The 15,219-nt window shown below is 38.5% G+C and overlaps 1 pseudogene; it reads right to left on the bottom strand.

Moving 5' to 3' along the window:
* Positions 1–11,913: 11,913 nt before the first annotated feature.
* Positions 11,914–14,709, bottom strand: LOC148843484 (L-type lectin-domain containing receptor kinase IX.1 pseudogene; annotated as a pseudogene).
* Between the last annotated feature and the right edge of the window lie 510 nt (positions 14,710–15,219).

The following is a 15,219-nucleotide window of genomic DNA, read 5'->3' as shown; positions in this document are numbered from 1 at the left end:
CCAATATATCCTGAGTGTTGCAAATCAAAAATATTGTAACTTGTAAGGATTTAATAGAAAAGGTTAAGAGGAAACTTACTACCCACTCCTTGCGATCAGGGTCGTAAGTGATAAGTCTCACCACTGTTTGGATAAATAAGTATCGGTTTAGATGTCACCTGTGGGGTTAGCCGGTCAAACAATGAGAATTTATTCTTTCTGTTAAAGGAAAATGCATGTTTTATTAAAAGAGAAAAAGGTAATACAAAGAAGAGGTGATAAGGTGTGTCACCCCCAACACAACACACAGAATGAAACAAACAAGTATTCAGCATAGTGATATTTGGTGAACAATAACAGAGCTCTGGTCTTTTTTGGGAAAAATATATGCATTGTTCATTGAATTCACATAGAAGAAGAGGATTATACCTTACGAACTAATAAAACAAGGTCATGAATAAACCTTGTTGGAGTGTAGTTAATTCCAACAGCAACAACCTTCTTACATGAATTAGCAACCGCCTCACCAACCTTCTTACATGAATTAGCAACTGTTGTTGGAGTGTAGTTAATTCCAACAGCAACAACCTTCTTACATGAATTAGCTCTCGAAGTCTTCAAGTAACTATTCAGGCTTTTCACAATGCTTTGCCAGTAAGCAATTGAAGCCTGGTGAGCAATTGCATTTGCCTGAAATGTGGAATCGGAATAGGAACAACTGCCATGAAAGTGAACGATTGAGGCAGTTGCTTTTGAAATGGGGGAATGGTGCAGCCATGCAGGGCATGGGGGTTGGAATTTGGAGAGAAAGAGAGAAAGGGGAGGGTGACTGTGAAGACTTTAACGTCTTTCTTATTTTGAAATTGATTTCTGTTTTGAAATGTGATTTAATTTCTTGTTTTTAAAACCGGTTACCTGAGATAACCCTTATTAACCGAAACATACAAGTCAATGTTTATTGGTCCATCTCATCCGATATGATATGGAATAAAAAATATTTTTTCCATATCGTAGATTTTCCCATACAATATAGATGTATGTATAATTAAAAAGAAAGGATATTTGTATACATATATAAAATATATGCAAGTATTTCTTCGTTGGATCGTGTCACAATTGGGTTTGACCAGGTTGGAATTGGGTTATGCACACAGTTTGCAACCTTACTTTTGTGTATGTGTGTTTGAGTAGAACAATAAAATTCTTTGCAAGTAAAAGTTTTCTACATATTATGAAAGCATGAAAATCCTGTTCCACGTTAAAACACCTTCCCATGAATTTAAAATAAATATATAAGAGATATTCCCAATGTGTGGCTAGATACTATATGAGAAAAAGTTTTACTTGTAGGAGATCCGAATTCATCAGGGCAACCCTACTATTAAGTGCAACCACTAACTAGTTTACACTATCACTTTAATTTGTTAATGCCAATCACATCACTATGATTTTAAGGTCTTAAGGGGAAGACCCAATATAAGACTGACTAGATTCAAGCTTCAACCAAGTCCAAGATTATGACCCTAACAAAGTTGTGTTATTGACTTCTTATCATCGATGGGAAGAGGCTCATGGTTTGCCTCAAGCTATAGTGAGACCTCTCACTACTCCAGAGGGATAACGAAGAAAACAAGGATTTAACAATTTCAATCATGTCGAAAAAGAAGGAGAAGAGGATACAAATAGACCAAGTTGTTACAACAATCTGATAGGTGTCCAAATATTCTCTTGTCCTCCTGACATCCCACATGATTACAATTGATATTATTTAAAGAAAATTGTAAAATGAACTAGTTCCTCTTGAGTTGCTGGCTAATGGCAGAATAGGCTTGATGTGTAATTCTGCATGGATTAGTTGGACTTGTCACTGACAAGCTCATACTGCTTAGTGGGCCCCATGAATGTGGGTTGGGCTATAGCATTTTTTGGGATATATATCATTCCCTCCCCCTTGTTCCAAGCCTTGTCCTCAAGGCAGAGACCTGGGTATTTGTTCTTTAGTTCATCCCAATCTTCCCAAGTTGCATCAGAAGTAGGGGTTCCCTCCCATCGGATCAACATCTTAATGCCTACCTGATTCCCATTCTTGATAACCCGTCTATCCAATATGGTGGTAGGTTAAGGTAGTAACATTCCGACACCATCAAGAGGGGGTAATGTGGTCATGGATTGGCAATGGACTCCCAATTTTTTCTTGAGGCATGAGACATGAAAGGTGGGGTGCAATTTGCAACCAGGCGGCAATTCCAGTCGATAGGCTACTGGGCCGACTCTTTCTAACACCTTGAAGGGCCAAAAAACGAGTTGCCAACTTCTGTGACTTTCTCAGGGCCAAACTACTTTGCTTGTAAGGTTGGAGATGAAGGTAGCAGTAGTCTCCTATTTTAAATTCCCTCTCACTCTTGTGTTTATCTGCCATTATTTTCATTCTATTTCTTGAATGATTGAGGTTCTCCTTGAGTACAGAGAGGACTTTATCTCTTTCTAGCAGTTCTTCTTCTACTAACTAAGCCTTACCTGTCCCAGGAACATATGTCAGGAGGTTCGGAGGTGGTATGCCATAGACAACCTAGAATGGGGTCAGCTTGGTAGCTGAGTGGTAGGTGGTGTTATAGCACCATTCCACTAGAGTTAACCATTTTCCCACTAATGAGGGTGAGTGCCAACAAAACATCTCAGATAGCTCTCAAGTGTTCGGTTTAATACCTCAGTTTGTCCATCTGATTAGGGGTGAAAGGCCAAACTCAAACACAACTTTGTACCTTGTAGTTTAAATAACTCCCTCCAAAAAGTGCTAGTGAAGATGGGATCTCAGTCACTAACAATGGATGCTGGCATCCCATGTAACCTAAACACCTCTTCCTTGAATATCTTAGCAATGTCTTGGGCTGAGTATGGGTGTTGTATGGCTATGAAATGTCTATATTCGGACTATCTATCAACCACTACAAGTATTGAGGATTTCTTCTATGAGGGGGGTAGCCCATCTATGAAGTCCATGCTGATGTCTGTCCAAATCTGTTCAGGCAAGGGAAGTGGTTGCAACAGCCCAAGAGTGTATATTTTCGGTTTTATTTCTTTGACACGCCTTACATTGTTGGACCCATGTTTTAACTTCAGCTTTGTATCCCTTCTAGTACTAGAACCGTCTAAGGCAGTGCATTGTATTAATGTATCCAATATGTCCTTCAGAAGGGGAATCGTGGGCTTCCTCAAATACAATTCTTCTAATAGTTGAATTTGGGCTTATCACTATTCTTCCCTTTCTCCATAAAAGCCCATTTTGGTATTCAAACCTCTTTGGACTGGACTTTCCTTTCTATAATTCTGAGATGAGTTGCTATAGATAAGGGTCGTTACCCATTTCAGCCTTCACTATTTCCACCCAATTGGGAATGGGGTGGGATATAGCCAACAGCTCTTCTTCAGTTCTACGAGAGAGGGCATCAAATGCAATGTTTTCCCTCCCCTTCTGTGTCACTATCTCACAATCGAAGCCCAAAAGTTTGGTGATAAACCTCCTGAACTGGGGTATGGATCCTTTGCTTCAAAAGGAAGCCCAAACTCCTATGATCAATTAAGATTCTGAACTTCACACCAAACAGGTAATGTCTCCATTTCTGTACCACTGATACCATAGCTAATAGCTCATTCTCATACGTGGAAAGGCCCAAGTTTCTCCCTTGTAGAGCACGGTTGAAATATGCAATGGGCCTGCCATCAAAACTGCTCCTAGAGCCATGCCACTGGCATCACTTTTGATAGTAAAACTCTTAGAGAAATCAAGTAGGGCCAGTACAGGGGCGGTCACCATGGCCCGCTTCAATTCTTCAAATGCTACTATTGCTTGCTCCAACCACTTCCATTCCCCTTGTTTGAGAAGTTGAGTTAGGGATTGTGCAATCACTCCATAGCCCTTTACAAACCTGCGATAATACCCAATTAGTTCGAAAAAGCCTCCTCTTAACCCTTTTATGGATTTGGGAATAGGCCAAGTGGTAATTCCCTTGACCTTTTCTGGGTCCATCTCCACTCCCTGGGCTGAAATAACATGACCCAAATACTCTACCTTCTAAATTGCAAATTGGCATTTGCTTAGCTTAGCAAACAACATGTGATGTATAAGAATCTCTAAGGAAATCTTTAAATGTTGGATGTGGGCCTCAAGAGAATCATTGTAGATGAGAATGTCATCAAAGAACACGAAAATGAACTTTCGCAAGTGTTCCTTAAAGATGTTCATCAAAGCTTGGAATTTTTACGGGGCATTAGTAAGCCCGAAAGGCATGACTAGGAACTCATAGTGACTCTCATGAGTCTTAAAACCTGTTTTCAGTATGTCCTCCCTTTTAATTCTTATTTGATGGTAGCCAGACCTTAATTCTTGCTTGGAAAACACCTTGGCCCCAGATAGTTCATAAAGAAGTTCATCTATTATGGGCATATGAAATTTGTCTTAATGGTGGCACTATTAAGAACCCTATAATCTACACATAGACACCACCCCCATCTTTTTTTTTTTTTAACTAGAAGGATTGAAGTTGAGAAGGAGCTTATACTGGGCCTTATTGTTCCTAGTTTCTATAAGGTCTCACTGCAATGGGTTGGGTGCCTTCTAATAAAGGAATGGCATGGTCCTAGGCCCTAGGTGGGGGTAAGCCCATTGGTTTTGTAAATACTTTTGAATAACTATCCAGTAGAACCTTTATTTGTGGGCTCATCTATAGTTTGGGCTTCTCACCATTAATAGTGATCATCTGTGGTAAGAAGATTCCGTTAGCTTTTTCTATTGCCTTCCTGGCCCATTCAAAATCCACTATCCAACAAAACCTTTACGTTTGGGCTCTTGTCACGATCAAAGAACCGAAGCCACAGTGCACTAAAATTCCAAAGTACATGTCCAAGGGTTTTCAAACACTACATGCCCAAGATGTTATCATACCCTAGGTAAGGGTAATAAGTAAAAGTCTGCAACAATAGTTATGCCTTGTGCCTTAATGGGTACCTTGAGACATTTACCTATACCCTTTAATCTCTGTCCATTGGCAACCATAACTTCAAAAGTTTGGTCGTTGTGTGGTAAGTCTAGCTCTTTCAGCCAGTTGTTGGTCCAAAAATCCTCTTCGTCTGTTCCCACAATCCAGAATATCTTCTACACGTTGCACTAGTGTTGAGGGGTGAACAACTCATCACAATGGTAACAGAGCCCTTTGGCTCTTCTTTCTCTTGCTTTGACTGGGGTTAGGCACTTTATCTCTGGCATCTAGGCTCCTACTTCGGAGTCTTGGCTCAAGTTAACTCTAGGTTTTATCATTGCAGTAGCCTTCCTTCGAGCTCCCCACTCCTCCTATTCAAGTTGAGCTAATCTGATGGCCTGAGTCAATGTTACTGGATCGAATTTTTCCACTCCCGCCCGTAGCTCAGATTTCGAACCAGCCACGAAGCATCTCACAAGATGTTCCTCCGACAACCCTTTAACTCTAGTTGAAAGTCTCTAAAACTCCTCAATGTACTGAGTCACAGCTGAAACCTGTGTTAGCTTGGATAATCTACCCGAGATGTTTTGGCTTTCCGGATCATTGAAGTGGCTATCCAATGCTACTACAAACTGCCTCCAAGTCGGGTTGTTCTGGTAATCTTGGAACCAACAGTACCATTCAACGGCTTTATCTTCAAATCCCATGCTGGCCACTACGATCCATTGCTCTTCAGGAACCCCTTGAAGCTCGAAATACTAATGAACCAACAACAACCATCCATCTAGATTGGCTCCAGTAAAATGGGGAATATCCATCTTCAATCTCCATTGGTAACCCCAACCTAGATTCTGGGATCCTCCTTCACCATTCGATCTCTCCTGGTTGAGATCTAGTGGCGCATGGCGGCTAGTTCCTTCAGAAGGATAGAAATTGCTTAGTTTGTTAAACAACTCTTCAAGTCTCTGGTCGATGCGTTCAAAATGGCATTCGGTTCCAGCCATCCGCTGCTCCCACCCCTCCATTCTTGGATTCAGGATCTGGTGCTTTGATACTAGTTGTTATCGACCTCTTCTCGTTGAAGAGAAGAGGCTTGTGGTTTTCCACAAGCTATAGTGAGATCTCTCACTGCTCCAGAGGATAATGAAGAAAACAATGACTCAACAAATTCATTCAAGTCGAAGAAGAAGGAGAAGAGGATACAAATAGACCAAGTTGTTACAAAAACCTGCCAGGTGTCTGGTTTCTTGTCCTCCTGACATCCCACATGATTACAATTGATACTATTTAAAGAAATTTGTAAAATGAACTAATTCCTCCTAAGTTTCAGGTTGGCGACAGAATAGGCTTGATGTGTAATTCTACATGGATCAGTTGAACTTGCCGCTGGCAGGCTCATACTGCTTAGTGGGCCCCATGAATGTGGGCTGGGCTATAACATCTTCTGGGATATATATCAAATTGAGCCCATAAAAAATGATCAATTATGCCAATTTTTCTTGGTAAATAATAAGATTGAATTGGATGCGAGTAAGTGATTATCAAAAAAGTGCTCTAATCAAAGATGCATGAGCTAGTTTAAGATTATGACCCTAACAAAAGTTGAGGCTATAAAAAATGACCGGTTATGCCAACTTTTTTTGGTAAATAATAGGAGTGGACACTGGATGCCAGTAAGAAAGCGATTGTTAGAAAAAGTGCTCAGATTATAAATGGTTGTTTTGAAGTAATTTAGTGTGTATTTGGTGCATAGTTAGAATTCGAATCAGAATCCTACAGAATTAGAATAGGAATGGACCATTCCCATAGTCTAGAAAAGTAACATTTTGGTCAACAAAATCAAGGATTGGAGTAAAATTCATTTTGGAAATATTAAGCATAGAAAAGCTGAAATTTTGTTAGACTAGAGAAAGTCTAAAAGGATATGACTAAAGATAATAATCTGGCCCTCTTTAAGCTAGAAAATGTGCTTCAAAGGCAATTGAACAATATCCTAGATAGGGAAGAGATCTTCTAGGCCCAAAAATACAGGATTGATTGGATGAGGTGTAGGTATAAGAAAAACAGGTATGTTCATACAACTACCACAATTAGAAGATGTAGAAACCGAATCCTTGCAATAAGAGATAAAAATGGGGAGTGGATTAATGAGGAAAATCACAGGGTTGACCATTTTTGCAACTTCTACAAGTTGAAGTTTAAGTTTGAGGGTATGAGAGGAATTGAGGAATTCATTGATAACATAAATTATAGTATTCCAAATGAGATGGATTAGTCCCTTATTAGAGAAGTTACCAATATGGAAATTCTGGATTCCCTCAAAACAATCTCTAATTTAAAAGCCCCTGGGCTAGATGGGTTGAATGCCTTATTCCTTAAAAAATTTTGGCCAATAATTGGTGAATCTGTATGTAAGGTCGTTAAGGCTTTCTTCCATTCGGGAAAAATGAATAGAGCTATCAATAGAACTTTTATTACCTTAATTCCAAAAAAGGGGAATCTAGAATATGCAAATGACTGTAGGCCCATTAGCTTATGCAATGTGGTTTATAAAATTATTTCAAAATTTTTTGGCTCAAACTATACTTGGACAAAATAATTTCCCCATTCCAGAGTGCTTTCTTATCAAATAGACAAATTAAAGATAACATTCTCATTGCTTATGAATTTTTTTCATTCTATGAGAAGAAAAAAGGGAATTCTGGAATTATGGCTTGTAAAATTGACATGGAGAAGGCTTATGATAGGCTTGAAAGGGACTTTATTGAAAAAGTGCTTATCAAAATTGGGTTCTACCATAAGTGGATTTCTTGGCTCATAAAATGTATCCAAACTACATCCTTCTATATTCTTATAAATGGTACTTCAACTAGGGAGATTTTCCCTTCTCGGGGGATTAGACAAGGGGACCCCTTGTCTCTTTATACTTTTGTATTATGTGCAGAAGCATTATCTTCCAGACTAGAAAGAGAATCTCTCTAGAGATAATCAAATAGGATGTAAAATTTCAAGGGGCGGGCCCACTATCCAAATTCTGCAATTTGTATATGATTTCTTGATTTATGCCAAGACCTCTATTAATGCTTGTCTCAAAATTAAGGAGATATTGAAGAACTTTGCTTTAGCTTTACACCAAAGTCCTAATTTTTCTAATCATTCGTCTACTTCTCAAAGAATATTCTAATTAGACTTAGGAAAATAATGGCAAAAATCCTCAAAATTCCAATGGAGTCAAATAATTCCAAGTATTTGGGAGCCCTATCATAGAAGGAAGGGCTAACAAGGAGATTTTTAGCGGTCTTAAGGATAGAATGGTTAACAAGCTTGTAGGATGGAAGAATATTTCCCCCTCTCTTGTTGGCATGTTAAGACTAGTTAATTTCTCCATGAGTATGATCCCTCAGTTTGTTACGAGATCTTCAAAATTCCGAATAATGTTATAGATGATTTAGAAAAAGTCCCCATTCACTTGATTAAATGGAATAAAGCATGCACTCCCAAATTGTGGGGTGGTTTGGGAGTCAAAAATCATTGTTGAGTTAATAATGCCTGCATGGAAAAACTTGGATGGTACATTTTAAAGGATCATGATAATCTATGGGTCAGAATTATGAGGAAAAAAATATTTATCCAATTCAAATTCCTGAGAAGCTAAAGCAAGATAAGGGGTGTCTTGGGCCTAGAGAGGTATTTTCTCGACTCAACATGTGGTTAAGAAGGGAATTGGTTGGAGGATTTGAGATGGGAAAAACGTGAGTTTCTAGTTAGACATTTGGGCGAGAAACTCTCCTCTCAGTGGTGATGTTAATCCCAAGATTATTGAAAATATGTCTCTTAGGGGCGTTCTTTTTCTAGATTTTGAGAGAGGGGGAAAGTTGGTCAATGGGATTTTGATTTCCATTGACCAAAAATCTCATGCTCTTTTTTCAGATTTATGTGAGGACCAAGGAAAGTTTATTTTCTTAAGTATCACTTACCTAGGTAAGTGATAAGTGATACCCATCTCTTGTGGGTAAATAACTTTCCCACCTTGGGGGAAGTTGCCAACACTTGAATGCGACAAAAATGCCCCTTGTAATAATGGAATTTTATGGCTAAATGGTCATTGTTTTGTTTGCATGGGAAATAAAAGAACATGGATAAATGCACTTACCCGGGTAAGTAACTTACCAAAAAACAAATATGACCTTATGGTAAATGAGGTTATGTTTGAGGGGAGAAGAATGTGGAACAAGGTTCTAACTGGACCATTGGTTCCATATACCTTGTGGCAAAAAACCCACTCTATTCTTATCCCTTCAGGACATAAGGTAGATAAAGTTATGAGGGGACTTACAACTATTGGTAAGTTCTCCACTAGTTCAACTTATAAACTTCAATTTCTGGAGCTTAACCTTTGTGGGAGCCTTGTATTTGGAATTTTAAATGCCACCCAAAGATAAAAACTTCTCTTTACTTCCTGTTGAATTGCAAACTTCCTACTTAAAAATTCTTATTAATAGGGGTTGCGATAGTGCTGGTGGATGTGCCATTTGCGGTGAAGAAGAAGAAGCTGGATCATACTTTTAAGAGTTGCTCTTATGCCAAACAAATTTGGATGATGATTGGGTCAAATGTAGAGTGCCCGAGGGATGATGACGTTTCAATTAGAGATTGGTGGGCTAGGATGTCTAATCAGGTTTCTAATTTTGGTAAAAGAGAAGTTGGGTGGTTTAGAGAAAAAATACAATAATTTTATGGTTCATTTGAAGAAAATAGTAATGAGAAGATTTTCAACAACAAGATGATCCCTCCCCCTGTGTTGATTGAAAGAGCTACTAACTATTTTAAATACGTGATGGATAGCATTGTAAGGAAGGAGGCATCCTCAAAAATATAATTTGGAAGCCTATTCAATGGTGTGGTCCTCAAGAGGGCACCACTACAATTAATTTTGATGCCTCTCACAATCTATATAATACTTGTTCCATTGATTGTATTGCTATATGAATCATTTTGGAAGGGTATTAGATATAAAAAAAAATTACTATATTGGAAAGTGTACCATTAATCTGGCTGAAGCTTGGGCAGCATGGGAGGCATCACAACATGGCTCTCAACTTCAAGGATTTCGTGATTGTCATTGAGGGTGATTCGACACTGGTCATTGATTGCCTTACCAACAAAGGTACCTCCCCTTGGAATCTCAAGATGGTCACCAAAGAACGTATGAAGCTTAAGGATCTCCTGGATTGTGGTGTCACCTATAAACATGTTTTTGTGACACTTTTCTTCCTTGGCCTTTGAATTTTATTTGTTTTTGTGACGCTTGGGGACGTGCTATCCCTCATCATGTGTAGCACCTTTTGTTTCACCAAAAAAAAGTTGAGCATCGGCTGTATTTTTGAAAATTGAAATAACGACTTAACCGATTCCCCTATTGATTTCTTTTAGGAAGTGGTTTTTCTATCAAATGGGAAGGCTGTGTAACTATTGATAATGCCCCACACCAGTGCTAAAATATATGGGGCCCACACTGAGATGTTGAATGGTTGTGAGCTCTATGTATTTTTATCACTAGTATGGAGTGTCATTATTGGTTAAGGGTGATCATGGGTCGGGTCAGGCCGGGTTGGGTCCAAGCCAAGTTAGCACCAATGGTAAGGGCTTTAGCTTAGGCCTAGGCCCCAATCGGCCTGCAATTCGGGGCTAGATTGCAAGCCTAGGCTGGGCTTAATGATTTACTTTGGACACATGACATTAAATAATAAAAAATTATTTATTTAAATTAAATAACATGTGATGTATGCAAAAAAAATTAAACAAGCCAAAGTTAAATTGGGTTTGGCTAAGCTTTAGTTCTATGGCACAAAAAAATGAGGCATGGGCCTCATTTAATTTCTATGTTTAATTTGGCTTTGTTTACCTGTCCTTTTATAGATAAAGGCAAAGCTTTCATTCCTATTCTTAAGCAATATAGGACTTGGAACAACAATAAATAATTAGTGCAACCATTGAATGTTTTCCCAAGCCCCACATTGTTTAGGGAATGAGAATGACAACTTTGTCTTCATCTATATAAGACCTTGCTTCATAGGACAATTCTCATATTTGAATTGACTCAAATGTTGATACTTGTGTTGGCATGTATCAATTCATAAATATTTATTTATATATTAAAGTGAAACTTAAAACTTTTATATAAAATAATACATTTAATATAAAATAAGATATACTTGTGTATATATAATATATAAAATATAATACATATATTGTAATATTTATATATTATATATTTCAAAATATATATTATATTATATTATGGCATGGGCCAGGCCTAAGCTGAGCTTGAAGTGTTGGGCCCAAGCTTGGCCAAAAAAACTTTTGGGCTTGATGTCGGGCCAGGCTTGGGCTGGTCTTGCACACAAAATCTTGGGCCCGTGCCCGAAAATCTGTGGGTTGGGCCAGGTGGCTAAGAATGATACCGCTATCATTTGTGTTAGAATCGACATAATCAAACCAACCAGACTGTTTCCCCTCTTCTTATATATTGTGTTGTAAATGTTAATGTGAATACATTTTCAATATTTAAAGATAGATATTTAAAATTGACATTGCATGCATGGGTGCATGTCTGAAGTTCATCTAGGTTAAGTAAATAAGATATCCTATTCGGTCATTGTATAAAGTAGAAATCTAATCATAAAACATCTCTATTCCCGTGCATTGCACTGGTGTCTTGCTAGTATAGATATTGATGCTGGTAATCTGCCCTGTAGAAGGGAGAAAGGGAGAGAGATTTTATTTTTCTTGATTAATTATCATATCATATTTTTTTAAGGAATTATTCACATACCAAACCACATGGTCACAAAACATTTATTTCATAGACCGAAATCTACATTGAAAAAAAGAAATAAAAAGAAATTAAAGAAGCTTTGCAAGGTGATCAATCTAGACATACAAGCTTTTAATTAGCTTAACGTGGGTTTATGATGGACGTACTAGGAGGAGAAGTTGCAGCATAAAAGGCACCATCAGAGGATGAAATTGACCTACCAGAAATATTCTTCAATGGAGGGGAGTAATAAGTGGGCACGGGCATCTTGGATGGGAGAATGGGCAATGGAGCTTCAAAACTAAGAACCTGCATTGCTTGCCTTATGGAAGGTCGGAACTTGCAATCTGGGTGGGCACACCATAGCCCAACAACCATAAGGCACTCCATCTGTTTCTGATCGTAGCCTGTACCAATGAGTTTCCAATCTATTGCTTCAAGAAGGTTTCCACTGCCATAGAGCTCCCTACCCACTCTACCAACCTTATCTTTCTTGCTTCTAGTAATGTTTCAATGGGTCGCCTTCCACAAGCAATTTCCAAAGCAACAATTCCATAGCTGTAGACATCAGACTCCTTGCTGGTCTTACCAGTTGTAACACATTCTGGAGCCATGTAACCCAATGTACCAGCCACTATAGTTGTCTGTGACCCCTGTCCATGGTCTACAAGTTTGGCTAGCCCAAAATCCCCTAGCTTTGCATTCAAGTTAGAGTTCAGCATTACATTGCTGGATTTAATGTCTCTATGCATGACACACTGTTCACATTCTTCATGCAGATAGAACAATGCTGAGGCCAATCCAAGAGCTATCTTGTACCTTACCTCCCAAGTTAGCAGTGATCCATTCTGTCCAAAGAGATGGGTATCAAGGCTTCCATTGGGCATGAACTCATATACAAGTAGGAACTCATTTCGTTGGTGGCACCAACCAATCAACTGGACCAAGTTTTTGTGCCGCAATCGACTAATGATCTTCACCTCAGACATATACTCCTTTAATCCTTGTTTAGACCCTTTGGAAACCCTCTTGACGGCAACATCCACTTTCAGGTCTCTCAAAAACCCTCTGTAAACCCCTCCAAACCCTCCCTCTCCAAGCTTTTGATCCTCTGCAAAGTTATTTGTTGCCTGAGCCAATTCACGGTACAAGAACATCTTGGGTCCAGTTCCCTTTTCAAATTCAACATTTATGGGATCATCCACAATGATATCATCTTGTTCTTCCTTTTTATCCCTTTTACAATTCATCCACAAGATGAAACATACCAAACCCAAGCCCAATGGCAGGCAACCTCCACCAACCACCACTCCAACCACCAATCCAGTATTCTTTCTATTCCGTATAGTTGAGTTGGACTTCTCCATCTCTAAGCTTGAGTTGTGTGACTTCTCCATCTCTAAGCTTGAATAAAAATCCCAGGAGTGAATTCGATGAAACTCGCCTGTCATACCAGTGATCCAGCAAACCCAACCGTAACCCATTCAGGTAAGATTTGTTTCAGATCAACTTCATAAGAAAGGATTAGAGTCGGATTGTTAGCATATGTCCAGGAAACACTCAATCTTTTTGCTTTAGAACTAAAGCTAATCCGAGCCGTTGTTGTTTTGCCATCCTCAAGACTAGTAGTCCATCTACCAGTTACCACAGAATCACTAGAGTTTATATCAATGCCTACATGATAGGGCTTAAGTTTCCAATTGGTTAGAGAGGGTATTGGATCCCAATAGTTTCCATAAGTATCAAACTTCACCGCAACAATTTGATTTGCTGTTTTCTGCACTTCACTGCCCCGTTTAAAAATGCCTATGTTGCAGGGAGCGAGGAAGAAAGCCAAATCATCTGCATATCTTCTATCATTCATGGAGTCGACGGTGAAGGAGAACTGAGTGGTGAAATCAGTGAGGTTTCCTGTTGTGTTGTCCCAGAGGCCTACTGGGTCTTTATATGAGGCTTGACCACTGCTCCATGTGAGTTCATTAAGTTCGATGAGTCCATTGTCTGAAAAAATGAGCATCCCGTTCCAAGCGTATGATGCCTTGTGTGCTGCGGTCAAACCTGGAAAAGTTGAAGGTTAATTGGTTTGAAGAAGGGATCAGCAACAAGAAAAAGATTGAGATATAAAAGAAATCAGAAAGAAGCTTTGGAGATTGCAGAAATGATTTTCGGAGACTGATTACTGAAGATCGGAAATGATTTGCCGTTATCAGCTATAGTGTAGAAATTAGCAATGGTTGAATAGCTCAAAGCTGATTATTATCCAATCCGACTCCCCCCTACCAATGGGCCTATTTCTTTCTGCATTATAGTTGACTTTCTTAAAAAAAATATACCGAAACGTTAAATCTGTGGGTTCGGCTTTCTGAAAGGTTTATATATAATCTGATAATTGGGTCAATGAAATATTTAGTTAGAATCGATGTGGAATACTCGACAAAGATGCGTCGAGCATCATTCTGTTTGCAATATTGAGTAGATATAATATTAATTTACTAATCTGGTTAGTCCTTTTTCAACTAACCGATTGGCCAATTCATGTTTAAATCAACATTGCATCTGGCTGTGATTGCTAATATGAATGCTACAAGATTCAAGTTAAATCAAATATCAAAGACAATTTTATTTTTGGACTGTGAAAATTAAAAACAAAGAGCTTAGCCAAGCAGAATTTAAAGAAGAAGAAGAAGAATATGGACTCCTCCTTGGGTGGACAAGAACAATGTTAGGATAGAAGATTGATAATATATATTATTGGTCCATGTACAAATAACAATATATATTCGAGCTTGTGGAGGATCACTATATCCTACTAACCACAGAGGTTAACAAGTGGCAATCCAAGTATTCAACAGTATTAACTTGTGGGTATCCAATGTCCGTTTTAGCAAGACCTGGTATCAAGTCCAGTTTGATGACGATCAATGTGACAGCCACCATCATAAGCCTGAAGCAGTAGCTTGTATTTATATATGACAATGACTAGGCTATACAAGGGTGCTCTCATCATATTCATTCTTACTAATTAAATTATGGTGCTTAAGTTTGCATGCAGCAAAAACCAAAATTAAATTACACATACTTGGTATGAAGTTCATAATTTGCAACTCCCAGAGTGATAGTTCACATCCAAAACTTAGACCTAAATCCACCTCCTAATTGAAGATAGCACAGCTAGAAGAAGTCAGTCATACAACAATCCTTCAGCGGAATTTGATCTCCAACAAGTTAAGATTAATGCAACTGTGAAAACCACTTCTAATCTGATGTTTTTCTTCAAAAACACAACAAGGAATGATAGAAGAACAATGTCTTCCTAGGATGGTTTAAATTAGGGTTTAGGGAAGAAAGAGAGAAGAAATAGAAACAAAGAGAGTAGTTAGAATAGTCTAGTCTTCCTCTCTCTTTCTTTTATATATATATATATATACACACACACACACACGCACA

The sequence above is a fragment of the Nelumbo lutea genome, chromosome 8 (assembly GCF_056320005.1).
Source record: "Nelumbo lutea isolate HS-2025 chromosome 8, American lotus-T2T, whole genome shotgun sequence".
Classification (NCBI taxonomy): domain Eukaryota; kingdom Viridiplantae; phylum Streptophyta; class Magnoliopsida; order Proteales; family Nelumbonaceae; genus Nelumbo; species Nelumbo lutea.
Note: the sequence above shows the minus strand (reverse complement) of the source record. Positions and strands in the feature narration are given on the sequence as shown.